This window comes from Corapipo altera, unplaced genomic scaffold, assembly GCF_003945725.1.
Source record: "Corapipo altera isolate COAL_440 unplaced genomic scaffold, ASM394572v1 24, whole genome shotgun sequence".
Lineage (NCBI taxonomy): Eukaryota > Metazoa > Chordata > Aves > Passeriformes > Pipridae > Corapipo > Corapipo altera.
Genome location: NW_020884903.1, coordinates 2,371,424 through 2,381,061, shown reverse-complemented (window position 1 = coordinate 2,381,061; position 9,638 = coordinate 2,371,424). Strand labels below are relative to the sequence as shown.

The following is a 9,638-nucleotide window of genomic DNA, read 5'->3' as shown; positions in this document are numbered from 1 at the left end:
GAATTACAGCATCATTCTTACCAAAATCCCATGCATATATAAAACCTCCAGTATTTATACAGCTTTAGTTTAATTTCAGTAAGTTGAGACAGCATAAGCCAAATTTTGGGTATGCATAAGGATTGTTATTTCCAAAATTACAACTCTGGGCTCACCAGCGAGGCTTTACTCCACTAGTACAGCCCACCTGGGACTCTACATAGTTCTGCCTAGATGCTCTGAAAGGACAGAGAGGTTTTCTCACAGGTCCACTCTATCACTGTACATTCTCAATACATTCAGACTTCTGCTACAGGGGCATCCTGTCCCACAGTCTCCCTGGGTCAGGTGCAGGAGCAGGATATTTGTGTGGATGGATAAGCTGAAGGGTTCTGGATCATGCTCACACCATACACTGCCTGAGAAGGAATAGTGTAAGCATAGTCACCATGGTTACCCTTGCAGCCATGACATCCTTAGAAGTTTCAAATATATTAATTAAGCACAAACAGCAGACAGCAAGGAAGCAAATGAGCTCTGCAGACCCAACCCAGCAGGATTCTTTCAAAGCAATTTAAGGTCAAGGTCCTATCTACTCCTCCTAAGGACACAGCCAAATACTCTGGCCAGTTTACAGACAACACACTGGTGAAGTTTTAATAAGAGATGCATATTTTAAAAAAGAAATATGTAGCAATGCATACTTGAGTGAATTGGGGACAAGATCTATTTTCTTTTCTATGAACACACATCACTATGCTTCACATATATAGACACTTTCAAGAGTTAAAGTTTACCCAGTGAAGACAGAGACGCAGAAGAAAACGTCAAGGTTTTCTGATTAGAGAGTAGCAGTGGCTTTTGAACATAAGAAAAGGAGTACACTTTTGCATTGCCAGTTTATAAACTAGGTATTTTGGCTAAGGTACTCAAATCAGTACAGCCCTCTGGGATGAACAGGATCAGAGTTATTTCTTAGGGATGTCTGCAGACTCAGGCGTTGAATTTACCTCCACTAGATTTGCGTTCAATTAACTTTTCAATATCATCTTCAGAATGCTAATGTTAGATTAGTAATTTGGTTGTAAATTAAAATTCCGGAACACAAATCCATAATAAAGAAAAACAACTGTCATCAACAAATTAATGGGATCTGGTTTATAATCTAATGCTTATGTTTAAGAACTAAGCAATGGCTTTCATGTATAAAGTGGCCTGCAATTATAATGTTATTGCTTATCTCAAACTTCCTTTTTATCTTTATCAGGTTTTGTAATTAGTAAATCTGGTTGGTTTTTAGAGACAAATAATAAACAATATTTGATTTCAAAGCATTTATTGCAACCAAATTTGGAAACTAAAACTCACATAATTTTAAACAACCCAATCCCTGAAACAATCATCCCATTAAAACTGAATATTCCCAGATTCCCTCTGTGGCCATGGGAGTTCTCCCAGCCTTAAAAGTCACTGTGTCTGTTGGTTGGAGGCTTGAATCCAGTGTCTTTCCTCCCACCAAAGAAGTTCCCCAAACAGTTGTGAGCATCGGCATGAGCAATGTTTCAGGAGATAGGACAGTTTTAACCTCCTGGAAAACCAAAGTTTTCTCAATCTCCCTTATCAGCACAACTCTGATAAGTTAGTAATTTTTTATTTATTTTTTTTGCTATGTTTGCCTCTGGTTTTGGTTATAAATACCAGTTTGCTTTTCTCTAGTGTAATTTTGCAGATAGACTAAAATTTGTGATACAATGAAGGAACTGTACTATAAAACCTCACACAGTTCTCCTCTCAGATATTTTTTGACCAAATTGAACTTCTTTTCCACATTTAATTTTTTTTCTGCTCTGAAACCTTTCACATAGAACTCAGACTGTATCCCAGCCCCTTGTATTTAGAGATACAGCATCCTTTGGAGGAGCTTTAAAACAAGGCACCATACACACAAACACGAGGGCACAAACAATTTTGACTGAATAAGGAGCAGAAACCTCACTGTACAGGCTGCATGCAGCGTCAGCCCATTTTTTGCTATATTACTGCAGTGCTTGGGGCTTGAATGTATATAGTCTGTCCAGCCCAGTGAGAAAAACACCCAGATTAAATCAGACAGATTAAATCTTTTTGAGTAGCAGCATGAAGTCCTATTTTTATATCTTTACATATATATATATATATATGAACATGTCACCTCTGGAAAATCTGGCTCAGATTTTGTATGTCAATCAGCACACAATTATGGCTACTGGAATAACCTTTTACTCGGTTTAACTTTTAGTTACAATGAAGACATAATCTTGTTTTCAATACAGGCCACAAAAGCAGTGAAAAGGGTTCGTAACAGCTTATTCTCCTTGGAAAGTACTTATGATTCTGCCTTAGACACTGAAATTTTATGTTACCATCTCTGAAGTCAGAACTGTTACAATTGGACCTAGAAAGCCAGAACAGTTTAAGCTCCTCTTCTACAGCGATCTGTGCACAGAAAATGAAGGAACCTAAATTAAAGATCCATGGAGGGGAAAATTATAACTGAAACTATGATGGTTCTAGTTACTAAACTGGCAGATCTGCTACTTTGAAGGAAAACATGTCAATCATTTGCAAAATCAAAGGTAAATGCAGCAAAGCCAAAACCTTAAAAATATCAAATGTAATAGTTTGCAAAAAAGGATGCTCTGGCTGCAAGGCAGATGGAAATACCAGATACACCAAATCCTTGACTTTGTTAAAATGTATTGTTCTTATTACTATTATTATCATGAGTGAGAATTAAAGCTCTCTCTCAGGAAGTATTGAGCTTCATATTGTGGATTTTAATATTGTAAAACTGAAGAAAGAGATCAGAACAGGCACTTAAAAGTAATTACAACAAACAAGTAAGAAAGCAGCCATCCCTCTTTGTTCATCTAAAAATGGAGAGCCTGCTCCCTTCCTTAAACAGGGAGGACCTGCTCCAGCACTCCAAAGTGGCAATTGAAATTGGAAGGTTAAGTGCTGGCACCAGAAGCTTCACTCTGCTGTAGATTCCTGTAAGGGCTGAGAGCCTCCTCTTCATCCCTTTTAATTTAGTGGTAATTATGCGATTACTTTCAATAAGAACAGCACCCGGCAGAGAGTCCTGGAAGAAAGAATAGTTTTTTCCTAAAAAATAAACTGCTTTTCTTTCCTTATGTCACCCTGATCATCAGAAAAAACAAAGGGAAGTGTGGGAAAGCATATAATTTTCTAACTGGCAGCTCTTCTCAAATTTACAATAGAAATCCAAGTTGTACCAGCTCCTGAGTCTAACTGCTTATGATTTCAGGTGCTTGGCCCAAATGACTTCCTAATCGCCAGTTATTTGGAGTGTGATAGGAATCACCCACCTGAGATTCATGGCCCTGAACACAGGGCCATACTTAAGCAGCTTATTTTTGCAGGATTCCTCCAGACTTCATTGCAAAAGCAACAAAATTAGGATTCTCTATTTCCTTGTCAGTCTACCAAGCCTAGGGTCACCTACCAAGGTGAACTGACTGAAAGAGGAAAGCCTCTGTGCAGTTTCCATCACTGTGTAGCCCAAATACATACTGATGGGTCATTTCTCATCTGAACTGTGCAAATTGAAGACTTGCCTGTCAGAAGAGAAGCCATTATCTCATTAATACCTTTACTGATGACATGCTTGTTTATTATTGATTTAATTTATAATGAAGTATAATTATGGATAAATTATAGGAATATGTCTTGTTTATGATTCTTGGGAAGGAAAAAAAAAAAAAGAGAGAGAGAAAGAAAAAGAGTCAGGCCATGTAGCTATTACTCTAAGTAACCCATTGTCACCTGAGTCATTCCCACTGAAATGACCAGGAATACTTGGACAACTAATGGGCTGTGTCTACTGGTCAGCCTAGTTATGATCCAGGTTTGAAAGTAAATTTTCCAATCATCTCCACCAACTGCACACTCATTCTGCCCACAGAGCATGCAAGAAACAGATTCCTTCCAAAATGAAATAAAGACAGATCTACACTCCAAAGGTGCACCAAATTTGCTCCATTATTTGAGTCCTCTGGACAACTGTAAAATATATGAACAATGGGGATGTTTTGTTCAAGCAGCTAGACTAAATGCAGTCTAAAGTAAGTCCCCTAAACTGCATATAAAGACAGAGGTAGGGGCATCAGCACCAGTTGCATTTAGGTCAGCCTGCTGATCTACCCTCACTGAGCTGAATTACTCACTAAAACAGAAAAAGCTCTTAGCTCAAGAGCATGAATAGAAACTAAATAGTGAAACCTAACAATTAGTTGAAAAAAAATTAAATTATTATTAGGGAGAAAAGATGTGCAAAAAATATAGCATTAAAATGCACATGAATACCGGATTCATCACTATGTGTTTACGGTCATGCATATTAGCAAAGTATTTAGGCTCCAGTGAATTAGAACACATCAGTGTCCAGAAGTTTTATAGTGACTCAGAAATATCTGCAAACTAGGAAGATGAAAACACACAAAAATCAATAAACTGTATAGTATTCAAGAAAATGCAAATGAAGGATGAAATTCAGTTGTCTATGTAAAGAATGTCTTTAATAATTTAGCCAAAAGTCATATGTGTAGATTACATCAGTACTATTTTCTAAATAGAATATTATTTAATATACATTTAATGAAATGAGGGGAGAGTGAAAAAGGGAGGAAGAGTGGAAATTATGTGGGTAGCTACCGTTGCACTGGTGAATCCAGAGCTTCTAGAAAGTCCTTGATAAATCCAAGATTCATGATCTGTGATTTTACATAATCTCTGTTTTTGTATTTTAAATATCTCAAACTGTCTGTACGTAGGAGATGCTGCTGCTAAGGAATAAACACATCCCCCATATCACTTTACAGCAGAACTGCAGTAGGAATGAATATGCTCTAAAAGGCTTTGATTGGGAAGAAAGCAACAACCATAATTTTTGCCTCTTGCAAAATATGTTAATGAACCTGAAGTCCCTGGGCCCCTGATGTTATTCTATAGCTCTCAAATCAAGCTGCTTTACAAGTCACGCACCAATCTGACATTGTTTGAAGCTTGTGCACAAAACAAGATGAGAACTAAAAAATTGTAGGACCGTGAGCACCTGTTGACTTCAGGGCTGGTTTAAGTCCGTGGGATCTGAGAGTGAGAGGAGCATCTGGCAGCTTTTCTGCTTCATTCAAGCATCAGCTACAGTATTGTTTCAACACACTTCCTCGGCTGGGGCTGATGAAGCCGCTTGAGCGTTCATCCGGCTGGTGCAACACTGACAGCATCTATAGAGGGCCATCAAGGTAAACTATTGCCTGGTGCATCACACAGCTAATCTCCTCCAGGCAGAGTAGGGGCTGACAGGGACACAGCTGGGGCTAACAAGGCACATGGCCTCGCTGTTCTTCCCCAAAGTGACATCTCCCTCCGACAGCTGACCATCCCTCTGGCCGAGCCCAGCCATGCAGGTTTTGAGCCCCAGGCAGGATTATCACCTTCTCTTTGAGACTGCCAGTCACCAGGTGGGAAAAGCAGCATGTCAAGTGGAGATGGGAGATAAAAGCTTTATTTTTCTAGCCCTGGTAATCGTCACTAAACACAAAAAAATTGGTCCCATCACTTTGCATCACTTTTGCTCTGTAAAACCCTTTGACATCAATAAGTCCCCGCAGGTTAATAAAAGAAATCATGGGATTACTTATGAGTTCAGCTCAAGCCTACGCTCAAAGAGTTACAGTTTCAAGGGAGTCAAGATATACAATGTAACCTCATAAGACACACGTTGTGATTTTAAACAAATATGAATGTCCTTGAGTGTATCAGAGTGGAAAAAGGGGTCTGGGGTGGTCCCTTATTCAACTTATATCCAGAACATGTCATAGATACAAATGAATACAGAAAGAAGAAAGACAAAACAAGATAAACAAGACTGTTATCTAAAAAATCCAAGAGAGTTGAGAATGGATTTTTGTGGCAGCAATTCTGGCATATTGAATTTACTCCAACACAAGCACAAAGAGAAGGCCAGGTAAAGCAAAGCATGGCAAGCACCAGTTTCATTGTAAGGGCTGTAGGGAGTGTCATGCCTCACGTAGGAGGCTGCTGTAAAGAGAAAAGGGGCATGTGTTGTGACTAAAACACCAGCTTCTGCTGGTATGTTTATTTAATTAAAACAGCCTAAATTAAAGTTTGGCTGAGACAAAGCAAGAACATGTTTAATTGCTAAAATTTGGGCCCTCTTCCTCAAGATCCCTCATCCTTTAGAGGGTTCTATACCACAAAGACCTTCTTTTCAAGTTTCCCAAGGATTTGCATACTGCATGACACTTCTCCATGTGCTGGACACTTCAAAGTAATTTTGAAAAGCAATCACTTGTGTGGGCAGTATTTTGCTCCTAACAGGACTGAGTAGCAATAACTAAAACTTTACCTACCACACTAGCAGTTATCAATGACCTCCTGGCTCTACAGAGTAAGCTACTACAACAAAATTTCTCTCTTTAACATCAGCAGAAAAGTAATACCTTTTAAATGCTGCTATAGTATTACAGTATTCCCCCACAGGTAGCAGAAATAAAGTTACACAAAAAATACTTGAAACTGAAATCAGTGATGAAATTTTTCTACAACCTGTGTTACACATAAAAGATATAGGAAAGACCTTATCATGTGAAAATTAAATTTCCCTGAAACAGACTTTATTCTGTGCACTTACTACTGCACTCTAGCTGCAGGGAGGGATAAGGAGGAGTAAAAGCTACAAAATTTGGCATATGGCCATGCTCAGAAAATTAACAGTTTCTTATGGGATTTATCTAATCATTTGTCTATTTACATAGACAGCATCCCGGTTATCCCTTAGCCCCCTCTGGAGAAACGCAGCTCACTCCAATGTGAAAACACACAAAACAAACTCACAAGTAAACAACTCAGGCAGTGCTGTGGTTTTAATTTGCAAAAGTTTTTTATAGGTTTTCCTAGGAAAGGAAAATGAGGCTTGAGAATTCTCCTGATAATTTTTACACCTCTCCAACCATTTTGAGAGAAGCAAAACTACTAAGACCTCCTGCACCCAAGGGGCCAAGGAGAGCAGATAGTGTACTCATTTCCCTCAGAAGAGGCAATAGCCTGAGCTCATAGCTTTCCAGGTACTGCCCACTGGAAGAAAGCAGTCTGTATTATCCTACTGGTCTCAGAAAAAATTGTAGCCTGAAAAAGCCATAGCCCAAATCAAAAAAGGGTTGGGACACAGTTGCTATAGATGGTGAAGACATCAAGGTGAAATACCTGAAGACACTGTTGCACAGGGTGAAAAACTTGGAATGACGCAGAATAAAGTTCTTTACCTAGGATTTGCCAATGTCAACCAGGTCTCATGATCACAGAGTCCCCCAGGTGGGACACCTCAACAGTGGCCAGTCCTAGACAATTCAGAAAGACTCTTTTTTCAGTTTCCTGTAGTTAAAAATCACTTTCAATATAAAGCAAGAAGACTTAACACATATTTTGTAATGTGTTAAAGTTTAAGTATTACACTTTTGCAAATCCCATAATTCAAAGAGATGTTCCCAGACTCCATGACTTCTAATGGTAGCGCAATTCCTATTATCAATTCCAGTTTCATTACATCTCCTCTTACTTCTGGGCTGTCAAGCAAAACAGAAGCTTATGATAAAGGTTCTCTGTGCTGCTAATCTTTTTATAGACTATTACATTTCCCTACCACACTCCAGAGTTTCTCATCCAATGAATGCTATAAAAGCGTTGCTATGAGCCAATAATTTTTATTGGTCTAGTTCTCCGTTATCCTTTTCTAGATGACCAGCAGTTCCCATAGTATTTCAAGTACACTCACTGACCTGTGTAACAGCTACAGATCTATAAGACATTATCAGATTTTCTTCATTATTCTCTCTTCAGTTCCCACTGAAATCTAACATAATTTTTGCCTGCAGGTTCTCATTGCTTCTTTTTTCATGATGCTCATGAGTTAATGCAACACACTTAAACAGAAAAATGCATACTCAGTCCTTCTTCCCTCCAAGTGCATCAGATTTTGAACATTAAGATTTATTTCTCACCCTCTGTCTTCATTTTTTCATTCCACAGAAGTTAAGTTTATGATTAAGTTCTGTCTGGTCTTTGCTGAGCTTGACTTAAGCTAGGAAAAACTTAATGTCATCTGAAGATTTTGCTGTATCATTGCTCGTTCCTTTTTTCAGTTCACTAAGCAGCACCAGACCCAGCAAAAAACCTTGCAGCACCCCTGCTGTTACCCTTTTGCTATGCTGAACATCATTTCTTGTCCCTTAGCCAAAACCCCTTAACAAGCCTAGTTTGCATCTTTACCACCCTTCTCTCCCAAGGTTATACACCAAACTCCAGTCCTTCAAGTAAAACTCGTGGATTTTCACGGTTATTTTGCTTGACAACAGGGTGTTTCCAAAATCAGGGAACAAAGATTGTTCTCACCAGAGGCAGTCAAATGGTACAGTGGCTGTGGTTACGTGATTATCTCAGTTTATCTTATTTATAGATCTTTATGGACGTAGCTTCTTTGCTGTGCCAAAAGATCAGATTATAAATACAGTCCCACTAAAGGTTCCCACAGGTCAACCCAGCTCAGAGCATGCCTGAATTGAACTCTTCTGTTTCTCCAAGCATGGATGCATACAGATGTATTTTTCTACCTGTACAAAGATGCAGTGACACTTTTTTATTGCTGCTCTTATTATTCTATTAGTACTTCACGGCGAATGGTTTCACTTTTCAGTGATAAAGTAACACAATAAACAAAGCGCACAATGCTGTCATCCCTTCCACATCAAGTGAGGGAACCGGTTGTTTTGGTTTTTCTTAAAGGGTCATACTGAGGAAAACAGTTCCTGGAAAGCAAAGTCCTGCTAACCAGTAGAGTGTTTGCGGTGCTTTAGTAAGAATCAGGGTTTGCTGAGCTACCACCACGTCAACCAAACGTAACATTACCACGGTACATGTTGCACCGGCCTGACGTTCATCCAGTCCCCACAAATCGGGCTATGCAGGGAGCCGCGATCATACGTTTAAGTCTCTTATTTGCCCTTAAGACGTGCCGCGGTCCCGCTTCACGGGGGGAGGGGGAGGTGAGGAGCCCAGCTGGCTCTCCCTGCCCCTGTCTCTCTCCCGCGGGTGAAATTAGGCATTTGGCCCGGCGGGGGCAGGAGGGTCCCGCAGGAGGGTCTCACAGGAGGTGACTCCGGGAAGCGTTAATCCACCTGCTACCCCCAGCGCGGTCCCTGCATTACCGGGCAGGAGGGGGTCGTGCCTCTACCGCCCCCTTCCCTTCCCCACCGCGGGTCCGCGGGCGATGCTCACCTTGAGGTACTCGTTCTCCGAGCGCAGCTCCTCCACCTCCCGCTGCAGCTCCTCCGGGCCCGCCGGCGGCGGCTCCGCGCGGCCGGGGGTTCGCCCCCCGCCCAGGGCCGCAGGCAGCGCATCCCCACGGGAGCCGGGGGCCGGCAGAGCTCCGCGCCCGGGGCCGGGGCCGGCGCGGGGCGGCTCGGCGGTGGGATGCGCGGCGGGCAGAGCGGCGTGATGCGCGGCGGGCGGCTCCCGCTCGCGGTCGCTGGAGCCGGTGCCGGACTCGGCGTCGCTGCTGGCGGCCGGGGCCAGGCGCTGCT

General features: G+C 41.2%; 1 protein-coding gene across 4 annotated transcripts in view; it reads right to left on the bottom strand.

Moving 5' to 3' along the window:
- The window catches only part of MTCL1 (microtubule crosslinking factor 1), a 103,798-nt gene extending 94,195 nt beyond the window's left edge, over nucleotides 1-9,603 (bottom strand). For 2 of the 4 annotated variants that reach the window (XM_027650774.1, XM_027650776.1), the window contains exon 1: nucleotides 9,334-9,603. The gene's annotated coding sequence lies outside the window, so the exon portion shown is untranslated. The remainder of the gene's footprint in view (nucleotides 1-9,333) is intronic. The other 2 variants (XM_027650775.1, XM_027650777.1) reach the window with 1 other exon arrangement.
- Nucleotides 9,604-9,638: the final 35 nt, after the last annotated feature.